Genomic DNA, 18202 nt, shown 5'->3' on the forward strand with positions numbered 1-18202 from the left:
ATATGAACAATTAAAATCTTGTTCTCATGGTGTCTTCTTGAGAGATTTACTAAAAGATAAACTACAGTCATCCAAGAGATAACTGGAATAAATAATAAAATAATAAAATAAAAGAGTGGCATAAATACTGAAACTAATTATGGCACTAAATTCCAATCAAGTGTGTAATTATACTGCTCTTAAAAAATGTAGGTAATTTAAGCCATAACAATATGAAAATAATAAAATTTATTAAAAAATGGGAAAGCTGAAGAAGCAAGAACATGGTCTGTAGTTTATATAACATTAAGATGACTCTCTTAGTAACTAAGACCAAAGATATTTAAATCTGATAAATCACAAAAGAATTTTAAATTATTTTTCTTATAATGCTAAAGTCACCTGAAAGAAAAGGATAAGTGAAGAGAAAAATATTAGTTTTATTATGGATCATCAGTGAGGAAACTGCATGATCTTTAAAGCAACAAGGAGCTAAAGGTTTTTCTACAGTTACAACAATTACTATGTTTAAAATGGAAATAGAGACTATTCTAATAAAAAGAAAGCAAACACAGAACTAAGAAAGCAGAATACCTTATGAAATGTTGTTAAAAAAACATCTATAAATTGGAGAATGTGATATAAAATAAATTACTAACACCAAATTTATGTTGTTCAGACTGTTAGAATCAAACTCACCCACTGAAAGGAAACATGCTTTCAGTTGCATCACAGGCAGATTCCACTCTATTCTACAATCACCTGACTGTTGAAGCTTGAGAACAAAAGGATAGACAAAGAAAGACATGGGATAAAGAAGAGAAGAAGAAAGAAGGAAAAAAAGAAAGAAAAGAGGAAGGGAGGAAATGAGGGAGGCTGGCAGATTGTACATCAGGCAATATTGAACTTAGGATAAAAAGAACCAAACAAGCAAAGAAGAAAACACTACAATGCTAAGTGTGATTCACTTATATTCATATCATATCAGATATTCATATCAAATAATGATATTAATATCTAGGTATTATATGATACATATTTGTAACACAAACTCTATAGCAGGTATAAAGAGTTTCGAATGGTAATACATTATTCATAGATTATTATCCAACCCTCTCAAAGCATGAATCACAAAGGGATTAAAAAAGTAGATAAAAATACTAAAAACATACATAGGTTGACATAATAAAGTAGATTTAATTTATATATATTTAACTGTAAGGTAAAATCATAAAATAAACCTTCTCTTTAAGAAATCGGCCTTAAGGAAGGAAAAAAAATGTGGTCTCATTTGAAGTGAAAGATAAAATCCCAGTAAATTCTAGGATTATAGGCTACTACAGTTTCTAAACACAATGCAATTAAAGAAAAGTCACTAAGAAAATCTGTAGTTAAGAAGCTCCTAGCTTCTGATAATTTTAAGACCCAAATAACTGTCAGAAAAACAGAAATTCTAAAATATCTATGCAATAATAAGTATAATGCAAACACTATGTATTATATTTTATATGGCTAAAAAGGTTCTAAGACTACAATTCACAACCTTAAACACATACCTATTAAACAACAAGGAAAATAAATCCATTAACATCCAAAATTAAGAGAATTTCACTAAATTAAACTTGAAGAAAACAAAAAATATGTATGTGGGTAGAAACAGAAAATAAGACATAGGGGGAAAAAGCAAAATAATAAAACTAATAAGTAAGTCTCAGATTTCTTCTCTGGGTAAAGGAATAAAACAGGAAAATACTGCAACAAATCTGAGGCCTAAAAAGGGAGAAAATGCCAATATGCAAAACAAGAAATAACCAGAGAAAAGAAGCTAAAATAATCATAAGAAACTACTACCCCCAACTTGATGCAAATAAAATGTGATGAAATGGATATCTCCATGACAATATAATTTACACACATCAACCCCAGAAAGCAGAAATTTCAAAGACACCAATTACCATAGGAGAAATACAGAGAAAATTGTCAAAGAGATACTTCCCCCCAAAATGACACAGTCCAAACAGTTTAATTTACAAAGAAATTTCACATAGCCTTAAGAAATGGTTAATTTCAATACCAAAGTGTTTCAAAGCAAAGAAATGTCAAATTACCACCAAGAAAGTTAGATTAGCAACATCAATAAGAAAAGCATTTCCTTACCAGATGTGCTTAGTATACAAAGAGAATGTAGTCATCCAACTAACTGCTTTAAGTGGGGGAGGGGAGGAACAGGAAAAAGAAGGAACTGCAGAATGAAACTGACCAAATCATGTCATGTACATACATGAATATACCACAGTGAATTTCACCTTTATTAAGTCGAATATCTATAAAGTACCTATTTAAAAAATCAATAAATATTCTCATAGAGTAGAGAAGGAAGAACAGGGGGAGTAGGAAGGAAAGAGAAGTACTAGGGACTTTAAATGGAGCAAATAATACATACATGTGTACAGTATGTCAAAATGAACCCCAATATCATGTATAACTACAATGCACTAATACAACCATTTTTAAAAAATAAAAAAGTAAAAATATCCATCAATTACAATAAGTATTCATAATCTTTAATCATTAGGAAAATGCAAAACAAAACTACATTGAATTTCCATTTCACCCCTGTCAGAATGCCAATCATCAAGAAAACAAATAATTACTGCTGGAGAGGATGCAGGGTAAAAGGAACTCTTACACACTTCTGCTGGGAATACATATTAGTACAGTCACTATGGAAATGAGTACAGAGGTTCCTCAAAAAACTAAAAATTAAACTACTATGTGATCCTGCTAAATCACTTGTCAGTATTTTAGCGGCAAGAATTAAAGTTAGCGTACTATAAAGATACTAGTATATTCATGTACAACATGGCACAATTCACAATATCCAAGTTATGTAATCATTCTAGTTGTCACAGATGAATAAAGAAAATGTACTATATTTGCACAAGGAGCAATATTCAGTCAAGAAGAAAAACAAAATTATGTAATTTGCAGGAAAATGGATGGAACTATAGATTATCACATTAAGTTAAATAAGCCAGACTCAGAAAGACAAGTATCCTGTTTATATGTGGAAGCTGTGGGGATTGTGGGAAGGACAGAATGATTGTAGAAGCGAGATCACCAGTGAAGAGGAAGAGGACAAAGGTAGGGAAAGGAAAGAGTGTTAATGGGGAGTGAAACTGATCAAATTATGATGTATTCAAGTATAATATACCTGAGTGAAATCTACTGTTGTGTACAATCAATATGCACCCAAAAAAGCAATCAGCAATTAGTATATTAAGATCCAGGGGCTGGGGTTGTGGCTCAGTGGTAGAGCACTCACCTAGTATGTGTGAGGCACTGGGTTTAATCCTCAGCATTATGCAGATAAATAAATACATGAACGGAATGAAGATATTGTGTTAATCTATATCTTAAAAAAAATTCTTTCAAAAATCCAACTTTAGAAACTGAAGAATGTGACCCAGAAAAGCTTGCTTTTGCATATGCCTTTTCTCTGTGTTTAATGAAAATGTATCCATTTAAGTAATCATGAAATGAATACACACTCTTCTGTTTCACCACATCCTCTCCAAATGAATTCTTGTTGACTTAAAGAAAATAGAAAAGCCTGGATGAACATGCAGGAGTTTACATTAAGTGCTGTAAGGCAGACACAATGAATCATTGACTGCTACATCTTACTCACATGAAGAATCTGAAAAAGGTGAACTTCGAGATGAACAGAGTAAAATGATGGTTACTACGGCTGTGCTGTTTGGAGTGCAGATGTAATGTTGGTCCAAAAAAATGTAATTTCATAGGTATAAGAAGGTCAGAGTTCTACTCACAACATGGTGTGAGTAATTAGTATATTGTATTCTTGACAAATGCTAATAGAATGGATTTAAAGTGTTCTAACATACTCTAAGTACAAAATGATAGTTACATGAAAGAATACATGTGTAAATTAGCTATATTTGGTCATTACATCTTGTATATATACTTTAAAACATCATCCTACACATGGTAAATACAACTTAATTTGTTGGTAAAAATCAATCAATAAAAATATTTTTAAATTTTTTTAAATAAAGTTTCTGACAGACTTGTGTATGTGATGGTTGTAAAGGGAAGTATGTGTGTGTGTCTGTGTGTGTGTGTGTGTGTATACAAAGATCAACAGTTGGTACTGAAAATTAATAGAAAAAGAATAAAGCATTCCAAAAAAAGGCTTACTGTAGCCATTTAAGAAAGCTAAAACTGCAGACTTTTCACTTATCACTATACACTAAAAATAGCCTCCAATATTTGAAAATTATAATGAAATTTCTAAAAATTAACTAATTTATAAACATGTAAGAAGATATAATTCAAGATTCTTTGATAATTTTGTAGTGGAAAAATTCTTAAACACTTTACCTAAGATCTAAAATACATTTAAAAATCAAAAACTTAACTTATAAATGTATACAGCATTAAAAACCCAAACATAAAATTCAAATACAAAGCAGATTGAGAAAAAAAGAACTAATTGTCAGAAAATCCAAGCATTCTTAAAAATATGCAGAAAATAATTAACCCAAAAGGAAAATGAGTGGATAATAAACAAATCTCTCTCTCTCTCTCTCTCTCTCTCTCTCTCTCTCTCTCTCACACACACACACACACACATACACACACACAATATAGCACTGAACACATTCTCTTGAAAAGATAACCTCACTAGTAACAAGAGAAAAGCATGTTAATTATTGGGCATCTTTACTAGTTGGGACAAAAGTTTAATGATGATAATGTTAAATGCTGGTCCAAGTGCCAAGTGACAGTGGTATTCTTCAAAAGTTATAAAAAGGATATTACAGAAATTATGGAAGGAAATTTAGCAGCAACAATGTGTATCTTAGAAGCCCTGCTCTTTCATATTATCACTTCTTTTCTGATTTTCTTCTCGACCTATTAACGATCATATTTAGAAAGGTATCTGGAATAAATAATGTTCACCATATCATTGCTTACAAGAGAAAAAAATTTAACAACAATTAATATATTAGGCACATTAATTAATGGGCACATGTCAATAAAATGTAGAGCATTCCAACTATGAGATATTTTGTGACAATTGAAAGAACTAAGGATAAACTAACAGAAAAGAGTGTCAAATGCATAAATTTTTTTGAATACTTATTAAGTATTCAAAAAATTTACATCATTTGTGTATTTTGAATACTTATTAAGTATTCAAAAAAATTACATCATTTGTGTATTTTGAATACTTATTAAGTATTCAAAAAAATTACATCATTTGTGTAAAATCAAACAAAACACTGTATGTTTTTACATATACACAAAAGTGTATATAATCCCATAGAAAAAGAGCTAGTAGAATGCATACCAAATTTTTAACAATCTTGATACCTAGGGGAAAAACGAGATTGAGAAAAGATATGATTAAGATGTGGCTAATTTTAATGTATCTATTTTCATTTTATGTCATTTATTATTCATGGTAAATTCATGGTAAAACTAAACTTTAAAAAAGTCTTAAGATCACTCAAGTTACATGGTGAATACTTTAAAAAAAGCAGAGTTCCATGATCTCAGACTGCTAACTGATCCACAATGACCTCTTAGGAATTCTCACTGTATTCTTTGCTCCTGAACAATTACCTATGGTATTGGCATTTAATGTTCTATAGTATTCATTTTTAAAAAATATTTTTTATGTAGGAAAGCAGCACTTATGTAATCAACAAATATGAAAATTGTTTATAAGGTCCTCTCATGTAACTGTGTACCTAGTTACTTTCTAAACTGTGTACTTTGTAAACTATGTCAAATGGTCATTTGACATGCCTTGAAAACTTCCAGTAACAGAAAGGTTAAGTATGGCCTTGTGTTGAATATCTCTGTACCCTGTAACCCCTGGATTCTTGTCCCATGGCAGCTCTTCCATTGGCTAGATGAAGGTGTGCTCTTTCTCCTGTGAATCCCCTAGCTGTGCTTAATTCTTCAAGAAACTGAAGCAAACTCTATTTTATAAAGAGGAAATAAGAAAAACATTTTGTTTGCACTACCAGACATACTGCCATCCTATTTTGTGTGTCTTTAAACTTCTTTCTTATCAGTTAAATTATAAAGATTTTCCTTCTTCCCTCTAGGACTAGTAGGATTTAGATAAGTAGTATCCTTCAACTGCTCAAGTGTGAGATGATGGAGGAATTTTCTGAGGAGAAATGATTAGAAAATGACAGCTGTAATGTGATCACCAAATTAATCCACTTTATGGATTAATCATTTGAATGGATTAATGTGTGGTAATTGCCTACAGGTAGGACATGGCTGGAGGAAGTAGGTCAATGGAGGTGTGCATCTGGGGTTTATATTTTGTCCCTGGTGAGTGAAGCTTTCTCTGCTTTCTGGTTGCCATATTTTGAGCTGCTTTCCTACACCATGCCTTCCTGCCATGATGATCTGCCTCACCTTGGGCTCAGAGTAGTGAAGCTGGATCACCATGGACTAAAGCCCTAAAACCTTAAGCCAAAATAAACTTTTCATTTTCTAAGCTGATCTTGTCAGGTCTTTTGGTCACAGCAAAAATAGCAAAAAAAAAAAAAAAAACAACAACAACAACAAAAAAAAACCCGGATTAAACACTAGAACAAATATGTTTGGTCCCTGTATCAGGCTAACACCCCCACCCTTTGTCTTTGCCCTGGAAGCTGTGAATATGTTATCTTCCCTGGGATCTCTGCAGATATAATTAAGAATTTTGATGAGAAGATTATCCAAAATTTTTCAAGCAGGCTCAATGTAATTATAAGGATCCATTTCTGGCCTTCAAAACTGTATGATTAAAGAAAATGTGTTGTTTTAAGCCACTAAATTTACTGTGATTTGTTACAGTATCACTAGAAACCAATACATCCCCTTTTCTTTCCCAGCTTCTTGAAAATTTCACTTTAGGAGGTCTTCTGACTACTGGATATTTAAACTTTTCTCAATAAGATTCCTTGCACTGGCATTTAAACATATGCAAGCTTCCAAATTTAAAACAAAGCAAAACAGAAAACACTAAAATTTACCTTCAGCTCAAATACCTTTTTTTTAAAACCAACTGCTAGTATCATACTACTGTTGTTGTTACTATTGTTAGCATTAACTTGGGAAGATTCAGTTTGATCCCAGGTCCTATATACTCAAAATGAGGTTTTTATATGAAATTATCTTTAAGATTTTTTTCCATTTAAAGGGAAAAATAATCAATCTAAACTTAAAAAGACACTCAATTCCTGAAAAAAAAAGGAACATGTTTGTATATTTAACAGACAGCTGACTGGCAACAAGTCCCTACAATTTAAAACTTCTATTCAGATGGAGGGCTTAAGTACCACTCTCTTAAATGTCATCACCATCGCAAAAATAAAAAGGAATATGTTGACTGGCTACAAATCAATGTTTGCTGACTGAAGACAAAAAATTATGATTGATCTTCTCTTACATATTAGAAGTCATACATAATAAACCACCATGCAATGTCTTGCCCTAGTCTTCTTCATACCTATCAAGAAACTTCCAGTGTCTTTATAATAGCTGCACTTTTCCTAACCAGGAATTTTGCAACTTAGGTATTGGATCTTTCAGTATCTTCCATTTCATCAGTGAGAAAAAAGTAGAACAGATAACACATTGTGAAACAGATCTTGACCCTCAGATTTAATACCACTGATTCTGAGTGATGTCAGTTTATTTTCAAATTATTTCCAAAGAAATAACAAGTTTGATGGTATAAGAAATTTCATTAAAATGCACAATATTTTCAGTCACAAGCAGCATTACAGTTGATTGCCTTTTTTTCATATAAATGCTTGACAGGAAAAGGACTGAAAGCTGAGCAAATATTTCCCCCCAAATCTGGCAGTAATCCTATATCACTAGCAAGCCCTCATAGCTATTCATAAAAATCAATACTTAAAATATGCTGAGAGGAAATTTTATGGGTTCCTATCACACACAAAAATAATAACTATGTGACATGATGTTGTAACAAACATGTCACAATAAATACTTACAAAAACATCATGTTGTGTATCTTCAGTGTACACAATTTTTGTTAATTATACCCCATCAAAGCTGAAAACAAGAAATATCAGAAAATGACCATATAGATAATAAAAAAACTTTAAAGTCAAGGGTCAACAAAGTAAATTTGATTACCAGTCAGCTCCATTTAATAAAATTCTAAATTTACACAAAACATTACAATGCAGCAATGGCTGCAATGTGTCCAGTTCTTCCTTCATTCAACCACATTCATTGAGCACAGCTTACACAAGAGGTACTACTGGGTCTTGGAGATAACAAAGGAGTGTGACACCAGTCCTGCCTAATGTCACCTAAATGGGTTAGGTTAGTTGCTATAAGAAATGCACAAATAATGTGCTTTGGAACATAAAGAGAAGTAGAATATGGAGTGACAGAGATTGGCAAAGTCTTGTAAAAGAAGAGGCCATGGAGATGGGCCTTAGAAGAATGTTGGGCCTTCTAATATGTAAGAGAAGATCAATCATAATTTTAGAAGAATTTTAGAAGAATTAGAAGAATTTTAATGTTAGAAATGGGAGGAGGGAAAAAATCCAGTCTAAAGCAACAGTGTAAGATAGATCTGAGAAACAGATCTATTAGACTGAAGGAGTATGTAGAGAAGGGGATACAAAGTAGGAAAGTTTAATTGGAGCTAATCTTTTGAACAACTTGACAAGTAAGCTGAGAAATCTGATATTAACTTTGTAACCAATGGATAGCCACTTAAGATTTTTTAAAGCAGTGTGACCTGACCAGAACTGCTTTTCTGGAAAGATTGACTTGGAATCCATTCATCAGATGAAGCCACATAGAAATCTTATAGATGCCACTGTTTTCTTTGATAGACTCTACCTTAAAGCAAACCTAAGAATCACACTTTTGTGTAATATTCTACCTCCATTTCCATGTATACTTCGTTTGACTCATTTCTAGATGCTGACTTCTGTATTTGACATTTAACACACAGGTTACAATATCCAAAGAAGTTTTCAAAAATGAGCCAGTGCTACCTTGGGGAAGACCAGAGTCATGTTCAATAACCTTCATGCTAAAAACAGCCTAGCCATCACTTTAAGAGCCAGAAGTCTATATTTAGATTCAAGTGCTTTGGTCAAATGATAAGCTTACAGAAGCAAGACTTCTGAAGGAGACAAAATAATTACCATATTGGGTACTGGCCTCTCTGGGGTTATAATTTCCACTTTATAATAATGCAATTGATGATCAAAGATGTTAGAGGTTAACTTGCTTAAAACCTCAAGGCTGGCATAATGCTTGGCAAAATTTGAACCCAGAAGGGGAAAACAGAAGAAAGAAAATAATGAAACATATAATGTTCTCTTAGCTGAATAAAAAATAATGTATGTTTGAGATTAAATGAGCCTACCAAGTACAAAGCAGGAATAGTTTTTATAAGACGATTTTGAACATATTGTAATAAACTATCATAATACCAACAAGAGAAAAACTGCAGACCTTCCAAAGAGAATATTAAAAACTAATAAACAGAACAAATAGAAATCAGATTACAAATTTTTAACCTGCAAAACTGGACACTGGATGACAATAAACTCATATCTTCAAAGTTCAGTGAATAAAATTATTTTGAGCCTAGAATTCTATATCAAGCCAAATAATTAAATGAAAGTGAAGGGCAAGTGACATTCTTTTGAAAAAAAAAGACCCATTCACTAATGAACACCCTACTTCAGACCCTGTGCCAGGCACTAACTATCTCAGGTAGATTACTCTGTCCAAGATAGTTTCTCTGCATAAGAGAGGTGTCCTTGAACTAATATACATTTTTTAAATCCTGTGATTGAAAAGCTTCATTCCCCAAACATGTTTAACTGCAGTGTCTCTATAGTAATTGTCTTTAATATAGGGAATTATTTTTAACACAGATATTGACATAATGTTATATTGCTTATGTCTGTAAAATCTCATACTGCAGACTAACAACATTATTGCCAATAAAGGAAAAGAGGGAAGGAGGAGTTCAGTTAATCAATGAGTTTAAATCCAATAAGAAGTTCAAGATAAAGGTCTTCACTCATTTTTATTTTTCCCAGAGTCTATTAACCTTACCAATTAGAAACTGACATTTAAGATGACCTTCCTAAGCAATGCTCATCTAGATATAGGGACAAATTGGAAAGAAAAATTGCTGAGACATACAACTTTACTTACAGAAGTAAAAATATTACATGGGGGATAGGAGGAGCCCGTGCAGTCCACATACTAGTAGAGCACAGAAAGACATTTCCAAAGGTGGTGTTCATAATAGCAATTTCTGAAGTAAAACGCCAATTCAGAAGAGAATCCCTGCACTCCTTTAGGCCTTCCAACCCACTCATTCCTGTCCTTCCACATCAGAACCATGAAGATCATCAAAATACTTAAGCCAAATGGAAAAGTCAGCCTCTGATCTATTGTTAACAGGTAAATCTGTGTTCCCACTTTCGTTAAACTTTTTATAGGTCACAGGATTTAAACCTGTGGCCACCTCTTTAAAACATTATTTTCCCACATGGGAAAATATTTGATTACTTCAGTGGTTCATTTAACTGTTTCATAAAGAAAAGAAAACTAACAGCAATGCCCAGCCAAGGGTGGACAAGAAATGCATAAATGTTGCCAATGTACCTCATCTTAACAGCAGCATCCTTATGTTCTCTCATTAGACTCTCCTGAGCAGATTGACTAGAACTACTGAATTAAACAAGGGCCAAAGAATTTCTTACTCAAATCAACAAACCATATGGTCTGCTATGCTGTTTCTGCCAGTGGTCAAAGCAGAAACTTTGAAAACACAAATTTGGACATCATTATAGAGTTGTATGTAGGTGGAGAGAAAACGTATTCTTAACTGTAGTTGTGGGAGATTATGTATTTTTTTACCTCAAGTTCAACTATTGATGAGGAGTGACTATGTGATAATGATAGTGATTCAATAAATATACTAGAACAGATGAGTGCAGCAGATGCATGAAATCCTTCAGAAGTGACTGTCACAGAACTTATTTGGGTAGATTTCATCATGTGCTGCTTCATTCCAATTTGTTTAAAATAAACCTATATTTTTTAAAATTTCAGGCATCTTTATCCATTTGATAGTTTATTAACAAAAGAAAGACCATTACCTTCTGGCATAAGTGAGGAGAAACTGCAAGCTATTTTTAGTTAAATGGTTCTAAAAATCAATGCAATAAATTTTGAATACTCAACTGGCTGCATGGAAGGTTTATTTTAAGAAAAGATGGCTTTTGTTTAAACTTACAAGAAAACTTTATTAGAATTCCTAATTCAGAAAAACCATTCCAGAAATTTCTTTTGGATAACATTCATTTACAGTAGTAGTTAGTACTATAAATCTGGCATATTAGTTGCAAGTCAAAATTGATGAGGTAGAATTATAGTTTTTGTATGTTGACTGTACACACCACAGTACATGGAGGTCTCCTGTGGTCAATGTGTACATTTACAGACATTTTATAAGTGTTAAAAATATAAGATCAGTAATGAAATGCTGTTTAAAGAAGTTTTTAGTTATTATATTTTTTGATTATAGGAAAACATTTTACTCTGATGTATTAGTTAAAATCACAACTATAATATGTTATGCTTTGGAAAAATACTATCCATGTGGTTCTACAGAAAAAGTTTTAGACATTTTAAATTATTATTCTAAAAATGTTCCTGTCCTAATCAGTTTGGACTGCTATTACCTACATCTGGGTAGTTTAGAAACAATGAAAAGTCATTTCTCACCATTCTGTAGACTGAGAGACCAAACTCAGGAGGACAGCATGGTCAGGTTCTGACAAGGGCCTAATATGGGTTCCACACAGCTAATCATTGTGTCCTCAGAAGGCAGAAAGCTTGCTAACTAGCTCTCTGAGTCCCTTTTATGAGGGCACACATCAGTCATAAGGATTCCTTGCTTATGACCTAATTACTTCCCAAAGGCTTTATCTCCTGATACCACCACATTGGGACTTAGAATTTCAACATTAATTTAGGAGACACCAAACATTAAGCTCATAATATTGCCCCCACACAAGCAACTTTTATACTCTTACTTGAGAAAACCAAGGTATACAGGTTGGTCATTCAAGAAACTCAGGTCTCATTATCTTTGTCATTTATTCCCCAATTAAATGCTCATTCCATAGAATTGGCTTTAAACTGTTTTTTTTACTTTTTCTCAACAGCAGAAAATTTCAAGGAATTAAGATCAGTCACCAGTGGGAATGCTTAAAGTATTATTATTAATCTCTAAAAACAAAAATAGTTATTCTAAAACTCTGAGCAGTAACATAATCATTAGAATCATTTCCCAGTGACTACCTTGAATGAGACCATGTTCATTTGGATGTTTCAATTCTGATATGAAACAAGTAAATTAATAAAATGACCTTAAGCCTCACTCAGATGAAGAAAACCCAAAAGTTTGGAGATAAAAATCATTATTTAGATTTTAAACTAGCACAAACTGACACTCAATTATGCTCTATATACAGCACATATCAAGTGCCCTGACATCAAATGAATCCTATAACACAAAACCTGTGTCCTCTACAGAATTATTTCCACTAACCTATGGCTGAAACTAATTCAATGTGCTTTGTAAAAAGTGACTTCACATTTTTTAAAGTTTCACAAACAAGACTTAATCATGTTCTTCACTGAATAAGCAGAAAATATTAACTCTATTATTTTGATTCAAGTGCTCTGAACATACAACTTCACTGGTCCCAATATTTGAACTCATATTTGCAAAGCAAGACTTGCTTTATTTTGAAAACACTTAAATCACATGTGTATATAATATGCCAATATTTGCTGTAATCCATTATCAATTGTGTTGTTTATAATACAGTAAAATTATTCAATATGATGAATTTCTATGAACCTCAAGAAACTGCTTTCAGTTCTAATATTAAGCTTGTAGGAGATAATAATGCACAGAAATTTTTGTCTGTGTATTTATCTAAGAGTTTTTTCCAAGCCCAGTTAAAAATGCTTAGCCCACACAAACTTCTATGTAGAATATAAAGTCTTTGTAAGAGTAGGGATGGAGAAAAGAACACATGGGAAGATGACATAGCATTTATTTCCATTGTCATATTCTCATCAAGATACCTTCCATCCCAGCCTGTTAAGTAAAGGGTTTTGACTGAACATTGAAATTACTCACTCAGTGATAAAAGTCTAAAAGCTTCAAAACAAAACAAAAAAAAATTCACCATTTCACTCACATTCCCATAATGAATAATCATTTAAACTATAAGGAAAATTTGCTTGTTGTCAGTCATCTAGAATTCCCCTCCTCTCCCTAATTTTTTATTACTCTGAAAAAGGCATGTTAAAGAGAACTTTTAGTTTTTAAATTGTTAGGATTTATGTAAATACCTATAACTCTTTTAAGCCTGAAAATTTTCTTGACCAAAGAAGAAATACATTAAAAGTAGAGAAGTCTGATTAAGGTTCATTACTGCATTAATTTAGAAAGTATGTGAAAGACAGGGGAAAATGTTGGTATTAAATAATTAAAACACTGAATATGGCTTTTCTTTTCTGGAGAGGGGCACAGTCTTGTGCCATCCTCTTCTCACTGCTGATTCCTTGGCTGGGTTTTGGGAAGGGCCTGTGCATCTTTCCAGCCGGCAGGAGGCTGCGAAGGGACTTTGGATAGCAGGACTCAGGTCCTCCAGTGACCGAGCCAGGTGAGTCTCCCAGGACCCTGCCCACTGCTGGTTTCCAGGTGGAAAAGGAACGGGGTCAGGGGCGGCCACTCTCCAAATCCTCTACCCTCCCCGTGCGCTGCCACTCCCTGTGCAGCGCGCCGGTCAGGAGCTGGAAGGCAGGGCCAAGTGAGAGGATGGGGAGGATGGGGCGGAAGGGGCGGGGTGAGCAGGAGTCCAGGGCGGGGCCGGGGGAGGGGCGGTGTCTCTGGGCGGGCAGGAGCAGGGCTGCAGGAAGCAGCGCTCCGCTGAGGCCCGGCTGCAGCACCCACCCACCAGCAGATACGTGGAGGGAGACCTTAGGATCTGCCAGGCTCTGGCCGGTGGCAGGGGGCCCTGTGAAAGGGGAGCAAGGAAGCCTCTGGAGCCAGACCCAGGGAGGTGGGGAGGCTAGCGCGGGCTTGAGGTGGACCCAGGCTGAGCCACTTCTGGCTGGAGAGCCCCACTTTCCATGAGTGCCTGGTATAAGGTAAACACTGTGTGACTGTGGGTTTGGCTGCAGCTGAGGCTTGATGAAGTCAGTTGCATCTTGTTATGGAGGCTGGTCTTCTGCGTACCCATGGACATTTAAATTTCTTTTTCTTTTAATTAGCTATACATGACCATAGAGTGCATTTATGCACTTTGATATATCCCGTGGACATTTTGTCAACTCAACTTCACGAGACTGGCATTTAATTGGGGGTAGATCACATTCAGCCAAAAAAGGTCCTGGATTGCTGTTTATAATTCCCTGTGGAAATCGTCTAGGAGGTTTAGTGGTTTTTAGTGTGGCTCCATGTCTTCCGTGGACACATTCTTTTCTGGCTCTTGTACACCCATAGTATTGTGAAATTAACCTCCATTTGCAATTTATTTATTATTTAGATGACTGAAAGCCTTGCTAAGAGAATTATATTGTAATTAACAGAGAGACCCGACCGATCACAGCAGGGAGGTTTGTCCTGGCCAAATGAGACAAACACCATTTGCAGCCTGCAAACTTGTAACAAGTTGAGCTCTTCTGGCACTTTGCATCTCTTTTGTGTCTGGAAGTGCTGACTAGTTCTATGCCCCTTCTACTCTTGTGTTCTTTTTTAAAAAAGACTTGTTGAATAAACTTTTTTTTTTTAACTCGTGCAAGATGTATCATTTACCAGTGAAATTAGTATCTAATCTAAAAATTTATTAATTTAGATATAAGTGTATCTTTGATGTTTGAAATGAATTTGCATGCTTAAGAAATCTATTAATATTAGAAATAAAGCAAGAAGGGAAAAGTAGATCTGAAATAGGTAAGCTACAGAAATTTATGTTGAAATCAGTCTTTAGTTTTAAAGACTCTATTACTGACTTTGCTAAGTTTTATAACAAATGTCATGCTGGTCACATTCACATTGCATGATTTATTATTTTACTTATGTTTGTGCTTGGGATTGGACCCAGGGCTGTATGCATGCTAGGTAAAGTAACAATGAGCTATACTTCAGCTCCTAATATTAATTTTTAAAAGATTCTGTTCATTTCGGCTAACATTGTTTTATACATCAGTGGTAGTTTCCAGTATCTTGTCCACAGTCCTTAGCCAGATGATAATATCACTGGGATCTGAGCCATTGTTGCTGTTGTAAACAAATTGAAAAACAAAAATGAGAATTCATTCTAATTCAAAGCCTACAGGGCTGTAGGGTGGAGCCAAAGTCTTAATTAACAACCTTGTGACTCCCTGTAGGGAGGGGGTCAATTCCTGGGACAGGAAACCCTGGAGGCAGGGCAGGTTCTTGGTAAGATGGAGGGTTCTCTGGAGGGCTGCAGAGTACCTCCAACATGCCTTGGTCTGCTGCCTGGGTTCAGTAGGGCCTCGGTACCTCATCTGCCCCCATTCCCAGCTGCCTCCACCACTTCCCGTGGCCCTTGTCTATGCCCACGTGCTTTTGTTCTGCCTGGACGCCAGACACTCCAGAGGAAGGTGCTCTCACTTCTTGGGGCTCACCAGGGCAGAAGGGGAACAGCCTCTCTGGGGTGAGAGAGCAGACCACATTCTGGCATCTCTTTCAAGGGTTTCATTTCCACCTGGTTCCCTGCCTTCTGCCAGAGCCCAGTACCACATAGGCTCAGCCTCTTCCCCACAGACCAGTGGGCCCCATTCATGCCATCTGGATGAGTGAATATCTGAGCTCCACTTTGTGCTTTGAGAGTTGACTCTTTAGTCCTTTGAAGGCCTTCAAAGTCCTTCTGAAGGATCAGGGGTGGAAAAAATGTCTTGTGAGCTCTAAGACTGGCTAGTGCCAGGGAGGCTGGATAAATGCTAGCTGGGAATATTTAAGCTCCAGCCTCACACAGATGCCTCTTACTGACACATTGTGTTAAAGGGTTTACCAGTAGAATTGCTTGCACTTCCCATCTCTAGAAGATTGGCAAGACCAAGCAGACATTTGTACTAGAGCAAAGGAGTCTTCTCTGAACCACCTATCTGGCAGCTCTAAGGCCAAGGAGAGGATAGTTTGCCCCAAGAAGAGTCCTTACAGTGTCAGGTGACAATTGTGGTTCTTTGTGTTTCTTCTTTGCAGAAACAAATCCTTCCTCAGCCTTTCACGGTTTTGGACATCTGTAAGCACTGGGAACAGTAAGTCTGGTTGGGCTGAAGGGTTTTACTAGGGATACCTCACAGCAATCTTCATGGAATAAACTAGATTACTAGTCTGGTGTGAAGCAGCTCACTGGAGACTCTTGTTTCCTCCAGGAAGCCATGTCACATCACATGTGTGGGTGTCTGCAGTGGGGGGACATTAAGGGGTTCAATCATTGAAGAATAAAAATGTCTCACAAGCTTGTTAAAGACCAACTGAGAACCGTAAAAGCACTTTACAAAAGCAGTGAGAATGCTGAATACAGAATTCCATCTACACTGCGTTCTCATCACTGATTTGACTCTCATCTTCCAGGAATGTCATGCCATCCAGTTGGTATAGGCACTTCTTCTTGTCCTACAGAACCACAGAGCTCAGCCAGAAGCTGAAGTCAGAGAAGGCTCCAGCCCTGAAAGCCAAGACAAGCTAAGAGTTTTACATCACCATTGGTTCAGAGAGCTTGGAGGAAGAGGAGGAGGAGGAGGAGGAGGAGACGACTGTCAAAGCCAGTAAGAGCCCTGCATGTGGGTTGTTCCTAGGGGACTTAGGCCACCCAGTTTGGCCCCCATCCTTGGTGCTAGTGGGGATCCAGCTGGTTCTAAGAAGTGCCTGCGTGAACCAGCACCTGTCAGAGACAGTTCACTGCTGCTGTTCCTTAATGTTACTGATCACTCACGGTTATGTTCAAGACCAAATAAGAACTATAAAATACTTTAATAAAGGTTTGAAAATGCAGAATACAAAATTATATTCTGCACCATTGGGAAGGCCAGTGGGATAGTGGATTTTTGGGGTGGGAAACCCTCCTAGGTTCTCCCCTAGTGGGAGTCCTGGGAAGTCCAAACCTTTTAATGGGAGAGATTTAAAAGCCATAACAGGTCTGATGAGCCTTTTAGCTGTGGCAAATAACTAGGGATGCAGGGGTAAACCCCCCAATCCAGGTGGGTCCATGTAGCATATCAGCTGCCCTTCAGAAGTACCCAGAAACTGCATTTTTTTACAAATCTTGATGGGGTGGAAAGACCACATTTCAGAAGTGCTGTGGAAACACTATAGAAGGCTTCTCTCAGACCTGCCTTCTGTGTGGACCTGGGGGATTTCTCAGGAGTACTGATCTCCACCCTCATTATGTGCACACTGGTTTGGAGGGCTGTGCAAGGCACTGATTCCTGAGCATCAGCACAGTGATTCTGTACATGCCACTGTTTTCCCTTCTCCTGACCGCAAGTCTCCCTGAGCTTTCACAGCAGCAGCCATGACTCTCCAGAGCAATGGCCATGTCTCCTGGGTGTTACCATTTTTTTTGCTTACATAAAAGACAGTTTCCTAATTTTTTCATCTTCTTGAATTCTTTAATACAATTTTTTATTTCAAAAGAAAGGCAGGATTCATTATAAATTATACATTATACGATTCAGAAGTATATGAAGCAGCAGGATCAGAAGTTCGAGGCTGGCTTACTAACATAGGGGGACCATGTTTCAAAATTTTAAAAAAGGCTGTTGTTCAGTTGTAGAGCACTTCTGTGGCAACCCTCACAACAAAGGAGGAGGAGTTTAATTGAATTTAGAATGTTGGAAAATTGCTTTGAACTCCCTTAAAATGATGAGAGAACTGACAAAATGGAAAGGATCAACTGTGCTGATTTCTGGGGAACCAGACACAAGGATCCATTGGGCGTGGACTCAGGAAAATGGAGTCCTCTTAGAAAGAGAGAGGAGCTCTCTGGTGTTGTGAATTACCCCAAGTCCCACCTGCCCCCACCCCTCTCTGTGACAGCCTTGAGACTCAGCGGTTAAC

At 35.9% G+C, this 18202-nt stretch overlaps 1 protein-coding gene and 1 long non-coding RNA gene across 8 annotated transcripts in view; one reads left to right on the forward strand and one right to left on the reverse strand.

The window, feature by feature from the left end:
- Window positions 1-18202, reverse strand: part of LOC144374780 (uncharacterized) — a 60063-nt gene that overhangs the window by 33588 nt on the left and 8273 nt on the right. The window lies entirely within an intron of this gene.
- LOC144374781 (uncharacterized) lies at window positions 13997-16885 on the forward strand. The gene is made up of 3 exons (XR_013434084.1): window positions 13997-14262; window positions 16343-16398; window positions 16766-16885. It is a non-coding gene; the product is annotated as an uncharacterized LOC144374781 (long non-coding RNA).

The sequence above is a fragment of the Ictidomys tridecemlineatus genome, unplaced genomic scaffold, assembly GCF_052094955.1.
Source record: "Ictidomys tridecemlineatus isolate mIctTri1 unplaced genomic scaffold, mIctTri1.hap1 Scaffold_88, whole genome shotgun sequence".
Classification (NCBI taxonomy): domain Eukaryota; kingdom Metazoa; phylum Chordata; class Mammalia; order Rodentia; family Sciuridae; genus Ictidomys; species Ictidomys tridecemlineatus.